Here is a 15448-nt window from a genome sequence, read left to right as displayed (position 1 = left end):
CTCTCTCCCTCCCTCCCTTGGAAAATTGTGAGACATCAAAAGACAGAGGCTTCCATCTTCATTGGCTGCGGACCAGAAGCTATTCTAACCAGCCTGTGTGTCTCCTAGTGCTTGGCCTGGGCAAGATCTTTCACTCTCTGTGTGGTCTTGAGCCCCAGCCAGGACTGGAAGTGCACATTGTAGACCTTTAGTTGGACAGATGAGCCTGTTTCTGGTGTGACTTCTGCCGGCATTGATTGCTTGGTTCAGGGCAGGAACTGGGAACCCAGGTGTGGCAAAGTAAAGGTAGGCCTAGGGGCTTGCACACAAGTCGCTGGGGTCCTCTCACAAACACTTGAGGCCGTCCCAGGTGTGCAGGGAACAGGCCAGAAGCATGGTGAGCACTCCCCATGGCAGGATACAGGACAAGGGAGAGCCCTCTGTTCTTCTGACTCTGAGGGCCTCCCCGCTCCCCGCAGGGAACAGCCTGTGGGATCCCAAGACATCCCACCACCCTGTATCGTATTCTGAACAGTGGCACCCCGGACTGGAGCAGCAGGCCTGGCTGTGTGGGGAAAAGGGCAGGCCGGGCTCATGCAGCACTGACCTTAGGCGGACCTGGGAACCTGCCTCCCTGGCTTGCAGCCTGGAATTTCGTTTCTGCCTAGGTTGACCCTCTAGTTGCCTTCCAAGGTCTGGGTGTGGTAATCCTGAACTAACTCGGTGGCTGTTGTTATTTTTTGGTGAAATTCCAAACTGGGGAAGTCTTGCGGCTGTGGTCAAATGTCCCCGCTGTGGCCCAGCCGGCTCCACCTCTCCCGGCGCCCCAGGCAGGCTGACGCCTTCTGGCAGGGCGGCCCTTACCGATCCTCAGCTTCAGCTTGTGCGTTCATCCTGTTCTCCAGGGAAACACAGTTTGCAGGAGAGTCCGCACTGTCCCAGCCAGCGAGGCCACAGGCGCGGCCCGAGCACAGGACCCCGACACAGCCTCCGTCAGTGCTTGCTTCCGGCCCCACGCTCACAGCTCAACCCCGCCTTCTGGGGAGCTCTGAGGTTTGGACCCAGATCCTTTCCGGGACTGAATTTGAAGAGCCCTAGCACTGGCGATTTAGGTTGTTCGTTTTTCTAAGAATAGGACACTTTCGCAGTTTTGTTCCATAAATTGTGGTGACTACTTAAAATTTACCTTAAAAAAATGGAATCAGAGACAATAGTAAGACAAATACCGTGTGTTCACCACCCGAAGCGAGAAGGTGTCAACGTTTTATCCTCTTTGCCTGGGAATTTCTTGTTTGTTTTATTAAGAAATACAACATTGCGGTCGGGCGCGGTGGCTCAAGCCTGTAATCCCAGCACTTTGGGAGGCCGAGGTGGGCGGATCACGAGGTCAGGAGATCAAGACCATCCTGGCCAACACAGTGAAACCCCGTCTCTACTAAAAATACAAAAAAATTAGCCGGGCGTAGCGGCAGGCGCCTGTAGTCCCAGCTACTCGGGAGGCTGAGGCAGGAGAATGGCGTGAACCCGGGAGGCGGAGCTTGCAGTGAGCCGAGATCGCGCCACTGCACTCTGGCCTGGGCGACAGAGCGAGACTCCGTCTCAAAAAAAAAGAAATACAACATTGCAGATAAACAGGCATCTGTCTGTTCTTCCCCTGGAGCCTCAGGACCGTCTCTGCCCTCATGAATGTGGGTCCCATCTGTCTCTGCAGTGGCCGCTGTGGGGGTGCTGAGGGTAGGATGCTGACTCCTGTGTGTCCACAGGGGCGGAAGCCACATACAACATGACCACAGCGGCCACAGGGTGCAGAGGTGGACACGCAGCTCTTCAAAGCCCATGCATCTCCCCTGAGTGACTGTGCCATGCCAGCATGCATGAGGCATCTGCAGTGGCCGCATCATGGGAGGGACATGGGGAGCCACTGGGGTTTGCTGCCTCAGGCTGGAAGTGGCACATGGCGACGGTCACAATCCTTGGGTGGGAAGGGGACACGTGGCCCTTCCCTGGAGCAGGGATCTGCGAAGTGGGTGGGCATCGAGGTCTCCACTTTCCCTCACTCCCTTCTCCCCTCCTTTGAGTGTCTTTTTACCGCTTTTTTTTAAAAGCTGTATTGAAGTCGTTGACAAAAATCTGCACCTATTGAATGTGTATGTTTTCATGAATTTGGACATATGTGTATACCTGTGATACTGTCACCACAATCGAGGTACCGAACGCGTGCATCATCTCCATACATGTGCTTATGTGTATGTGTGTATGCTTCATGGTAAACTTAACACCCGTCTGCCTTCTTAATACACTTTGAAGTGCATAATACCGTATTAACGACACAGTCTCTGGAATGTACCCGGCTGGAAAAACGGAAACTTGACCCACTGAGCAGCCTCTGCCCATCCCCCTCCCTCCACCCTCGACAGCCACCATTCTACTCTCTGCTTCCACGAGTGTGACGATTTTAGATTCTGCACACGATGGAATCAGGCGGTATTGCTCCTTCTGTGACTTGCTTATCTCACATAGCATAATGCCCTCTGCGTTCATCCATGGTGTCACAAATAGCAGGATTTTCTGCCCTTTTAAGCCCGAATCACCTTTCATTGCATATATATTCATATACCACATTTTCTTTATCCACATGTCCATCAGTGGACATGCAAGTTTTTCCCGTATCTTGGCTATTCTGAATAATGCTACGGTGAAAATGGGAGTACAGCTGTTTCTTCTTTGAGAGCCTGGTTTCTGTTGCAGGTGGTTAGAGGATATGGTCTATAGGATTTTGTGCTTAGAAATCCCCGAAATGTCATCTGACTTACCATGTGGCTGTTTTTCTCCAGCTGCACGCCTAAAAAGCTGCGTGTCAGCTTCTGCACACTGCGGCTGCTTTGGTCACTCCGTGTTTGGCTTCTGCCTCTGCTGACCTGCAGGAGCCAGGATCCTGCCCTAGCTCCTCCCACAGTGGGCCGATGCATAGGTGGTTACAACTCAAAATCATGAAGGCAGCTCCCTGAGGAGAGGGAAGGATGAAAACAATCCTGGGTCCTGAGGGAGGAAAGGAGCCTCACATTTGTTTATAATATTTTGTTCCTTACAAAATAAGCAAAAAGGAAATCCTGTGGCAAAGAAGATAAAATGTTCAAATGTTCTCAGTGTATGGTTAGCATGCATATAGAACGCTCATATCACGTGAGCATTAACATACATAAGCATGTCATTGTGTTGTTATCCTCTCTAGATTCACTTTTCTCTTTTCAGTCTATCGTTTCGATATAGCAGAGAACTTTGTTAATTAGTTTGTTCCTCCTTGCACTTCAGCACATTTTTGCATCGTTTACTTTGTGATTGTATTAGATGTTAAAGGTTCATTATCTAGTAACTTCACAGTGGCTGGTTTCTTTCACCTTGCATGAGGTCTCCATCTCTGCGCTGAGCCTCTGCCAGGTTTATCTTTTTCCAGTCCTTTATTTATTTATTGTTTTTTTAAAAAATCCTTTTTCCAATTGCCTTTTTAAGCAGAATGCAAGTCGATTTTTAAAATTCAAAGCAGATAATCTTTGTCTTTTAAGAGAATAGTTTAACATTTTTACATTTATCGTAATGACTTATCGACTTGAACTAATTACCATCATTTCATTTTTTAATGCTTTTTCCTTGCTAATTCTTTTTCTTTTCACTATCATTTCCTGACTTCTTTAGATTGATACATCAGATCTCCCCACCCATCAATTGGTTTCGAAGTTACTGATTTTATTCCTAGTCCTTTAGTGGAAATCATTCTGTTTGTAATGCACATGGTGGTATCAGCATTTCAAACAACAGTTGCATTGAACAGAACCTATTTTAGTTAGTTTAAGATGAAAAGGAGTTTATCTAGGGATAGTACATAGTTTTTGGAATTTCTGAGAATTTCTATACTGCACAATGGGAATGGGGGGCTGCCCACAAGCCCCCAGCTTTTGCAGCTTGGCATGAGTGCTTAGGATCTCTGCTCCCACGCTGGCTACTGAGTCCAGGGACTTCTGTCACCCTGCTCTTGAGTATGCCTTGTCACACCTCTCCTCCAAATTCTCCAGACGGGCCTCTGGAGCAGGTGTGTCTGATTGGAGGAGCCCATGCCTGTTCTAACTGCAATGGAGGTGGCAAAAGTGAGTTTCTGGCTTCTGCCTTGGAGGCTCAGAACTCACAAAACAGAGCTCCAAGGAGGCTTCAAAGCCTTTCTCCATCCCTCCCTCGGCGCCTTCTCCTTGATGCTTCTGTGCTTCCCGGTGCAGAGCCTTGCTTGCCCTCTGGGTCCCACTACTGTGCACCTACATCCACCAAGTCACTCAACAAGCGGATTGTCAAGAGTGTCTGCAGCTGTCTGCGAACTCCGACTGTTTGTGTTTGTAGCTTCATTCATGAGTGTTATACCTGGCACCAAAAAGATGCTTAGCAAGTGTTTGCAGATGAATAGGAAAGTGAACTAACTGCCATAGATTAATTGTCCTGGAGTAACTCTGTGTCTGCCTCCTCTCTGGCCTGCCATCCTCTGCTACTCTGTTACTGAGGGAGCTGGACACCCCGTGCTTGCTGCATGTCTCAGAGTCGCAGACCCCACCTGTGCACCTCCCTCCTGCCAGACCACCTGCCACTCGAGACGCACCCTCATCTTCAGTGATGTGGTGCCACCTCTCCAGCACGATGCTGGAGCTCTTGTGCCTTTGACAGTGCTGTTCTTTGCCACTGGTAGCAGCTTCCCTCTCAGCTCCCTCCTTCCCTGTCCTGGGAGCCAGCCTCACCAACCCACAGCCCTCTCCGTTCCCTGGGTGGCAGCTGGTCCTTTCTCTGGATCTGCCTTCCCTGTGCAGCCTCTGGGTACAATGGCCTGCCCTCTGGATGGATGTAGGGTGTCCTGCTCAGGCCCCCAGTCATGTAAGGCAACTCATTCGTAGTAAATCCTCATGTCTACAGTTTCCGCCCACTGGTTCTGGCTTCTGACAGATGCAGTGATAGGAATGGCTCTTTGGGAGGTGATCTGGGTTTCCTGCCCTCAGAGAGGCCCCTTTGACTGGGAGGGGCCTCTCTGCACAGCGTGGAGCCCTCTGAACCCAGGGAGTGGCCAGGAGAGTATGTGGGTGGCAACGCGGGTCTAGTTCAGGCCTGAGATCTTTGCAGTCGTGCATCCCTCTGCACCTGCTGCTGATGCAGAGAGAAGGCAGTGCCGTCTCCTCGCCATCGTGCCCTGGCCTGGCTCGTGTAGATCTACAGAGTTCAGACATCTGAGCTTCTGCTGTAGTTGTCGAGGCTTCTTGGATCGTCCCCAGGGTTGGCTCTGACCAAACACCCTTCGAGTACCTGGTCATCTGTGCCCACTCGGGACCTGCTCCGTGTTCAGGTAGGGAATGGACAAGGAGACCAAGGAACGTTCGTGGAAATGCACCAGGAGAGACGGGTGTGCCTCCCGTGGCCGCAGACACAGCGTGAACACAGTGTGCAGTGCTTGGGCTCCCGCTGCCTGGCCAGCAGAGCTGCCTGCCTTCCCTGCCTCCTCGCCAGCCTCTGTCAGATGCAAAAACACACCTCTGGCTGGTGTCACTGGCCAGGTCAACAGGACACTCTTCACTGGGGATTTTAGCATGAATAGAACCTTAAAAAGGGTCAGAGAGCGGGCAGGGGCAGTTGCCACCTCCAGTGACATAAATGCAGGCCACTGCCTCGGTGAAGAGAGCTGGCAGGAGCCTGGGCTGCGTGGGGCGTTTCAGCAGCCTCCGCCTGGTATTCCAGGGACGTGAGTCTCGAGACAAAACAGAATCCATCTCTCCTCCGAGGGCGTCATCTCTCTGAGCGTGTCTTCAGCGTGGGGTTGTCTCTGCTGCATTTGCATTGTCAGCTGTGGGCTGAGAGTGACAGGTGAACTCTGTTCATTTGTTCAGGATATTCCTCTTCCTATTTCTTTTCTTGGCGTGGAGATGTTTAACCAATATTTCCATACAGGGAAATCCCTTTCACACCCACCGCCTCTTCTTCCTTCCTCTTGCCCTCTTGGTGGGCAGGTGGCCTCTGTGGGCGGCATTCTTAGGACTCCATTGCATGGTCCTAAAGACCGAGTTGGAACTGCTGAGAAACAGCATAATGACTGAGAATTCCCTGACAGTCTTTCTCCATTTAAGCCTTAACTTTTCAACCTCATTTGCTTGAAAAGGAAAAATCCTCAGGCAACTTTCAAGTTAAAAGGTTATTACTCTTGTCCTGAATGTTGAATTCAAAGGCTGGCAATTTATGCACATAAATCTGTGGGTTTCCTTTAACTGACTTGTTGGCACTCATCATTATCTGTGCTGTCACCCAGCCTCTGGGTGGAAGGCAGTTTCTCAGGCATCTCCTTTCCCCAGCTTTCTTTGCAATCTCGCCCCATCCTGCAGCCCTGCAGTAAGTGTCAGGGCAGACATCCTGGGCTGTCACACCTGGCACAGGAGAGCACTCTTTCAGAGGGTGTGAAAGTCAAAAGCATTTCCCTTGAGCTTTAGCTTTAAAATTTTTTTTAACTTAATCTCATTTTTGTTTTAACTCCTCCTATCCTGAAACATCCAGGAACATAATTATGTGGAGGATCAAACCCAGCCCAGCGATTGCAATTAGGTTTAATAACATGAGCAGTTGGCACTTTTAGCAGCTCAGGTTCTGCAGGAGGTGGATCTGGGCTTGAATCCCAACTCTGCCGTTGTGCGAGCTAAGGAGGCAGTAGAGTTAGAGAAACAGAAATGGGAGGAGCACAGAAATGCCGTTTCCCCCGTTCGCTTGGTGCTGAGCCTGGTACCGATGGGCTGTGTGGATTGCAAGTCTGCCCCGGGCAGGTGCACAGTGGATGTCCTCTGGGTGGTTGGGGAGCGACCTCAGAGAGGCACTGCTGCGCCTAGAAGTGAGAGTCTCTCTCTCACCTTCCAAGGCCCACAGACCAGCCGCTACACCGCCAGACTCCAGCTCCACGGCACCCCACGAAATCCAAGTGGCACATTTAAGGGGCCAGTAGTGTGAGAGAAGCTCATTCACTGTGTCCCACCGACACAGTACAGCAAATGACAAAGTATGAGAACACTCAGAGATTTAAACACAGCACAAAAAATAGTTTCTGCAACTGAAACCTGTAACGTTTTCAACAAAAAATATTGAATAACGAACTGAAGAAGAGCAAGGTGTTAGGCCTGAGTTGCTGTGCTTGCCGCCAAGCGAGAGACGTATGTGCAGGTACAGAACAAAAGCGTAGAGAGGCAGAGTCGTGAAAAAGGATGAGAGATTTGGAGGCCAGACCCAGGGGACCCAGCGTGGCCATAACAGCAGTTCCAGAATGGGGAGAAGGAATGCCTTGTACTGAAAAAGCACAGCCCTTTGCCCTCAAATGGGGCTTGGGCACCGGCAGAATCTCACAGCACCAGGAACTTCTAACAGGGCAGGGTCTCAGATGCTCAGACCCCTGAGTCAGAGCCTGCATTTGGACAAGGTGCCAGGCAACCCACTCCACACATTGGCATTGAAGAAGGGCTGGTCTAGGCCAGGCCTGTCGGCAGGACCTGTGCCCCTATCGGCTACAAATAGCTCTCCCGTGCCTCACTGCAGTCCATCCCTCAACTCTCAGAATCCCGGTGAGGGTGCAGCCTTCCCCGTGCTTACCCGAGGCACCTGTGCACCCTCACCAGGGATCCACCCAGAACTGCTGCTGAGTGGCTGTGTGTCCCACACAGCCAGGAGCCGACTGCAGCATCCCTCCTCCGTGCCCCAGGCAGCTCTGCCCTCCTCCCGCTGCTGCTGTGTGCTTGCCATGTGCCTGGGCCACCTCTGCCCCTGCCCAGGTAGTTGCAGCCTCAGGGGGCCTGTCCTTCCTGACCTGTCAGGTTAGCCCTGCCAGCCTCCCGCTGATGGTTAGTGCCTCCTGGGCCGCCTTCCCAGACCCCTGAGTCAGACCCATTGCCTGGGCCAGAGGTCAGGCAGTGGGAACCATGTGCCTTTTGGCTGTCACACAGCGGAAAAGGAGCTTCAGATGTATTTTTCGATGACTTACGATGTTGTGGTATTTAAATTTAAAAGTAGACATTTAAAAGAATGATGAGATGCCTTTGTTTAAGGATGTTGCTATAGACTATGTCCTTGGGGATTATTGTAAATTGGAATGGCAGATTTGACATACGAACTCAAAATGTCTGAGGAGCCCAGGCACGGTGGCTCACGCCTGGAATCCTAGCACCCTGGGAGGCTGAGGCCAGTGGATCACCTGAGATCAAGAGTTCAGTACCAGCCTGGCTAACATGGTAAAACCCTGTCTCTACTAAAAATACAAAAATTCGCCAGGCATAGTGGCACGTACCTGTAATCCCAGCTACTCAGGAGGCTGAGACAGGAGAATCACTTAAACCTGGCGGGGAGGGGAATGGAGGCTGCAGCAAGCTGAGATGGCACCCCTGCACTCCAGCCTGGGTGACAGAGCGAGACTCTATCTCAAAAAAAAAAAAAAAATGTCTGAGGAGGTCTACATTTTTTTTTTTCAAAGTTCTTTGGCTCTGGGCAGGCAGCATGTCCCCCTGTATGGGCGCTGTGCACTGTGTGTGCCTCTTGTGCCCCGTCAGGCCTCCAGCACTGCCCCTTCTTCGAGGCTGATGACCATGCTTTCTGTCTGTGAGGACATACAGCAACCATGTGGGCACTTCCCACGTGACGCTGTGGCCACCCAGTGCGTCCTGCCTGCCTTCTGGGTGTGTGGGGGGATGTCCGGCTCCCAGCAAAGGCCGGTGCCTTCACCCAGGACCACACGCCACTGTCCTCCCTGCATCATTTATTCTTAGCTCTCTGCTGATGATTGGCAGGAGGATGCAGGCTTGCTGCCGTGTCTCCAGGCCTTGCTGCCGCTCCCCTACTTCCTCTGTTTCCTGTAGCCAAACACTTGGAAAGGGAGTCTATCTTGCCGCCCTCTCTTTGTTGGAACCTTTCTTCACTTTTTCTTGACTTTACTGCAATTGAGCTTTTCTTCCATAATCCATGGAAATAGTTCTCTCCAAGGTCACTAAGGACCAGTGCCCGCCCTCAAGAGAGATCCCCTTGGAACCTGGCCAGTCAGCAACATGACATGTAGGCCACCCCTCAGAATCTTTCCCCGCCTGGCCCCTCCTTCGCTCATGGGACTCCTCCTCCTCACCTCCTTCCATGACCCTGTCCATCTTCCAAGCCCGGAACCCTGGAATCGGCTCTCTAGACTCACGGCTGCAGGGGTCTCATCCAAGCACATACTCCAGGTGCCATCCCCAGCAGCTTCCCCTGGGCTGCTCCCCAGAGCCCGCCTTGGGTGTCCGGCTGCCTCTCCATTTCTCTCCTGGGGCATTGCAGGTGTCACAGACTTAACGTGTCCTGAACTGAAATCCTGATTCCATCTTTCCCCATTCTTCCTTGTCCTCATAAATTGTGACTCCATTCTCTCAGTTGCTCAAACCTCTGAGGCTGAGAGCCAGCTGACACCTCACCTTCTCTGACACCCCATGGCCAGCTGTCCTTCAAAGGTTTTGAATCAGATCCATTCTTGCCATCTACACTCCTGTCCCCTGAGGCCCCAGCAAGGACCATATGCCCTCCTGCTGTCACACAGTGGAAAAGGAGCTTCAGATGTATTGTTCCCAAATACATCCCCAATTGTTCCAGATCGTTCCTTTCATTTCCACTCTTGCCCGGCTCCTGAGAGCCTGTGGTCCACAGAGGCTCCCCGCTTTGGTACAGCCCAAAGTCTTGGCGGTGGCCTGCACCTCGCATAGGCAGGGCTGCTGCTTCCTCCCTGACCTCACTTCTTACTGCTCTTCTCTCTGCTGACTTGGCTGCAGCCATAGTGGCTCCTTGGATTTCAACCCAGCAATCCCACTGCTGAGTATAGACCCAAAGGAGATGGAATCATTCTACCAAAAAGACGCGTGCCCTTGCATGTCCATCACTATGTTACTCACAATAGCAAAGACATGGAATCAGCCTAGATGCCCATCAGCGGTGGATTGAATAAAGAAAATGTGGTACATAAACAACATGGAATACCACACAGCCATAAAAAGAACAGTGAGATCATGTTCCTTGCAGCCACATGGATGGAGCTGGCGGTCACGATCCTAATGGAATTAACACAGAAACAGACAACCAAATACTTCATGTTCTCACTTGTAAGAGGGAGCTAAATAGTGGGTACAAACGACACAAAGAAGGGAATAATCAACAGTGGGGTTTTCAGGAGGGAGGAGTGAGGGATGAGGACAAGGGCTGAAAAACTCCCGAGCAGGTACTATGCTCACTGCTTGGGTGACAGGAACGTTTGAAGTCCAAATTCCAGCATCACACAAGATGTCCATGTAACAAACCTGCACATGTGCTCCCCGACTCTGAAATACATCGATAATAAAGGCTTTTGCACGTTCTGTGCTTTCTGTCTGAGATTCTCTTCACACGGATCATCAGAGCTTGGTCTTGCTCCTTCACCTTTGAGTTTTGCGAAACTGCTCCTTCCCAGTGCTAAACTGACAGCCTCGCCCTCCCTGTCTCCCCTTTCGCTTTATTTTTCCCCCGTAACACTAAGTACCGCCAAGCATGCTGTGGATTTTACTTATTCATTATTCTTTTGAGCTGCTTAGTTGCACAACGTTTGCTTTTAAATAAAATTATACATTCATACAGATTAAAGTGCTGAATCAGCCTGGAATTTCTGTTTAAAAAAATAGCACCTTTATAACTTTCATCACCATTTCTTTTTCTCACAGAAAACCTTTTTTATCCTTTGCCACTTATTTTATTTTATTTTATTTTATTTTATTTATTTTATGTTTTGTTTCCTGAGTACTGCTATCTGCCATCTTTTTTCCCAAGCCCTGGGGTCTTTCTGTCGATCTCATGTTTGTAGAGGCAATGGCTCCCTTCTGTTCCTTTCTTCCTGTAAGAATGTTGGTATCGACTACATCCCAGTTTCATCAGGAACACGGATCTGTGGTTTTCTTTTCTTGTAGTGGCTTTGTCTGACTTAGTATCAGGGTAATGCTGGCCTCGTGGAATGAGTTAGGAAGTGTTCCCTCTTCTTCATGTTTTGAAACAGTTTTTGAAAGATTGGTGTTAATTTTTCTTTAAACGTTTGGTGGAATGCAGCAGCAAAGCCATCTGGTCCTAGACTTTTCTTCGTTGGGAATTTTTTGGTTACTGATTCAATCTCCTTACTAGTTATAGATCTAATCAAATATTCTGTTTTTCCATGAGTCAGTTTTGATAGATTGTGTATTTCTAGAAATGTGTTTCATTTAGTTTACACGATTTGTTGGCATGTAATTGTTTATAGTATTCTGTTACAGTCCTTTTTATTTCTGTCAGATTGGTAATAATGTTTCCACTTCAATTGTTGATTGTAGTCATTTGTATTTTATCTCTTTTTCTTAGTCAATCTAGATAAAACTTTGACAATATTGTCATCCTTTCAAGGAGTCAACTTTTGGTTTTGTTTACTTTCTCTGTTTATTCTTTATCTTATTTATCTCTCCTCTAATCTATCTTATTTCCCTTGTTCTCCTAGCTTTAGGTTTAGTTTGCTTGCCTTTTTGTAGTTTCTTAAGGTGTGAAGTTAGGTTATTTATTTGAGATATTTCTTCCTTTAAAATATATACATTTACAGCTGTAAATTTTCCTATTAGCACTGCTTTCATTGAATCTCACAAGTTTTAGTATGTCTTAGGTGTTTTCTAATTTTCCTTGTAATTTCTTCTTTAACTCATTGGTTGTTTAATATTTGTAAATTTTCTCTTTTTCCTTCTGTTACTGATTTTGAGTTTCATTCTATTGTAATTAGAAAATATACTATGTATTATTTTAATCTTTTAAAATTTATTGAGAATTATTTTGTGGTCTTATCTTGGGGAATATTGTATGTCTCTCCTTTTTATAGTAGAAATATATATTTCTTCTTCAATTATGCCAATTTTTGTTTCATATATTTCCAGGTTCTGTTTTTAGGTGTGTAAATATTTATAATTGTTATGTCTTCCTTCTATATTGAGTCATTTATAAATATATGTTATTTGTCTTTTGTAACCTGTTTTTGTTTACATTCTATTTTGTCTGACAATAATGTACCCACCTCAGTTCTATTTTGGTTACTGATTACTATTTACATGTAAAATATTTTTTCTTTCTTTTAACTTATTTGTGTCCTTGTATCTAAAGAGAGTCACTTGTGTATAGATGTATCCTGTTTCTTATCCAGTCTGCCAATCTGTGTGTGTGTGTTTTTTTTTTCTTCTTCTTTTGCTAGAGGCAGTGTCTCACTCTATCTCCCAGGCTAGAGTACAGTGGCACAATCTTGGCTCACCACAACTTTTGCCTCCTGGGTTCCAGCAATTCTCCTGCCTCAGCCTCCCGAGTAGCTGGGATTACAGGTGCTTGCCACCACACCTGGGTAATTTTGTATTTTTAGTAGAGACGAGGTTTCACCATGTTGGCCAGGCTGGTCTTGAACTCCTGTCCTCAGGTGAACAGGAGAGTTTAATCCATTTACAATTAATGTAGTTTCTGATAAAGAAGAAATTACTCTGCCATTTTTTTCTTTTCTGTATAGCTTAGATTTTTTGTTTATTGGTTTCTTCATTACTGCCTTTTGGGTTTGTATTTAGTTGATTTTTTTTTTTTTTTTGTAGTGTACAATTTTGATTACCTTGTTTTAATTTTCCATGTATTTTAATAGTTATTTTCTTAGTGGTTACCTTGGAAATTTCAATTAACATCCTAAATGTGTAACAACCTATCATGCATGAATAATACCAGTTTAGTTTCCATAGCATAGACTATTTAGTCCTTATTTCCTTTACAATTCAGTCCTTCATTCCTTCATAGATGACATCTTTAGTAGCTGAATGCCTATTACATATTTTTCCTGTCTCTTTCCCTCCATCTTCTCTTTCTGGAACTCCTATAATGCATGTATTGGTAGATTTGATGGTGTCCCACAGGTCCTTTGGGCTCTGTTTATTCTTTTTTCTTTTACTTTCTGCTCCTCAGACCTAATAATTTCTTTTTTGACATTTTAAATCTAATTTGCTTTTTAAATTGTGGTAAAACACATGTAACATAAAATTCACCATCATAACCATTTTTAAGTGTACAGTTTAGTAGCATTAAGTACATTTACATTATTGTACAACTATCACCACTATCCATTTCCAGAGCTCTTTTCCTTGCAAAACTAAAGCCCTGTACCCATTAAAAATAATTCCCTGTTCCTTCCTCCCCCAAGGCCTTGGCAACCACCATCTTACTTTCTGTCTCTTATGAATTTAAATATTCTAGATAAGCCCTGATGATTTCAGATGTCATGTCTTCACGTTCACTGATCCTTTCTTCGGCTTCCTCAATTCTGCTGTTGAAGTCTTGTAGTGAGGTTTTCATTTAAGTTATTATACTTTCAGCTCCAGAATTTCTATTTGATTCCTCTTTATAATTTCTACCTCTTTAGTGATATTTAAATTCTGTCTGTATATCATTTTCTTGATTTCCTTTAACTCTTTGTCCGTGGTTTCCTGTAGTTATTGAACTTCTTTAAGACAGCTGAATTAACATCTTTGACTAATAATTCTAATGCCTAGACTTCTTCCAGGATGATTTCTGTCATTTTTTTTTTTCTGTGAATGGACCACACTTTCCTATTTGTTTGTATGTTGTATAATCTTCTTTGTTGAGAGCTGGACATTTTGAGTATTATATTGTGGTAATGCTAGAAATCTAATTCTCCCATTCCTCAGGTGTTGCTGAGTCTTTCTCGTTGAGTACTGGAGCCATCCATTTGTGACTTTTCCAAACTTTTTTGAGAAGTGTATGGTCATTGAAGTTTTTCTCCTATTATCTCTACAGTTAACTAGTACACTGACAAAGATTTCCTTAAATTTCTGGCTCCCAAAAAATGTGTGTGTGTGTGTATGCGCGTGTGTCTGTGTGTGTTAGGGGTGTATGTGTTAGGGGTGTGTGTGTGTACAGAAATAATTACTGACTCTTTAAATTTCCTGAAAGCTGCTTCATCACTTGGAGGTTGAAACAATGGCCAGCCTCTGTGCTGGTCCCTTGGTGATCAAAACAGTGGCCAGCAATCAACATACACAACCTCAGCTTTTGGAGGGCAAGGTCGTTATTGCCTGCTCTGATATCATCAAGTCACATCCTAAACAGGAGCTGCCATCCCCACAGCTTCCTGCCAGAGAGTGAGAGATGGGGAATGATAACCACTAAAAAAAAAGCCAAAATTCACCAAAACCCTTTTTATCAGTCTTTCCCCTGGTTGTTGAAAGTGTTTGACTACACTCCAGGCTTCCAAAATAGTTACTGTTTGGAATTGAGTTGTCTCCCCAAAACATACTGAGGTCCTAACCCCAGGTACTTTGGAATGTAACCTTATATGAAAATAGGGCCTTTACAGAGGTAATCAAGTTTAAATGGGGTCACTAGGGTGAGCCCTAATCCAATATGACTAAAGTCCTTACGAAAAGGGGAAGTTTTGGCACAGACACACACAGGCATGGGGAAGGCTCCATTGTGGCTGGAGCGTGGCACCCACAAGCCAAGGATGGCCAGGATGGCCGCAGACACCAGAGGGGCAAGGAAAGACCTCCCCAGAGCCATTGGAGAGCACGGCCAGGCCAGCATCTGGCTTCAGACTCTTGCCTGTACGGCAATGAAGTCCTGTTGTTTTCAGGATGCAGCTCGTGGTGCTTTGTGACAGCAGCCACGGGGAGCTCGTACAGTAGCTTCAGACAGTTCCTGCCAGTTCAGTCATCCTTTAGGCAGAGGTGGATGCGGGGAGCTTCCTGCTCTGCCATCTTCTGTGCTGTCATTCATTAGTTTTAAATTTTTCTTTCTCTGCCACTGTCAAGCAAGCTCTATGAGGGCAGGGACTTTTGTGTCTTATAGTCATTGTTCTATCACTTGTATCTAGAGCAGAACCAGACACAAAGTAGAATATTCATGAAGAATTATTGACTGAATTAAGAATAAATGAGCATAGACGAGATAACATGGTCCCATCCAGTGGAGGAGGAAGTGTTGAATGCAGTGACGGAGGTAAGCTCTGGGCGTAGCCATCCGGTGGAGGAGGAAGTGTTGAATGCAGTGATGGAGGTAAGCTCTGGGCGTAGCCATCCAGTGGAAGAGGAAGTGTTGAATGCAGTGACGGAGGTAAGCTCTGGGCACAGCCATCCAGTGGAGGAGGAAGTGTTGAATGCAGTGATGGAGGTAAGCTCTGGGCACAGCCATCCGGTGGAGGAGGAAGTGTTGAATGCAGTGATGGAAGTAAGCTCTGGGCATAATGTATTATAAAACAGCAGCCACACTGGGGAACTCAAGGAGACTTCTCAGAGGAGAGATGCCCAAGCCTCTTACGGGCTGAGCGGGAGGCTACGTGAGGGCAAGAGTGACCACGTGCCTAGGTGGAGACGTGGGCATGGGCACAGAAGTG

At 47.1% G+C, this 15448-nt stretch overlaps 1 protein-coding gene across 3 annotated transcripts in view; it reads left to right on the top strand.

The window, feature by feature from the left end:
• Positions 1–15448, top strand: part of OCA2 (oculocutaneous albinism II) — a 355302-nt gene that overhangs the window by 224487 nt on the left and 115367 nt on the right. The gene's annotated exons all lie outside the window — the stretch shown is intronic.

The sequence above is a fragment of the Colobus angolensis genome, unplaced genomic scaffold, assembly GCF_000951035.1.
Source record: "Colobus angolensis palliatus isolate OR3802 unplaced genomic scaffold, Cang.pa_1.0 Scaffold211, whole genome shotgun sequence".
NCBI classification, from domain to species: Eukaryota; Metazoa; Chordata; class Mammalia; order Primates; family Cercopithecidae; genus Colobus; species Colobus angolensis.
Note: the sequence above shows the minus strand (reverse complement) of the source record. Positions and strands in the feature narration are given on the sequence as shown.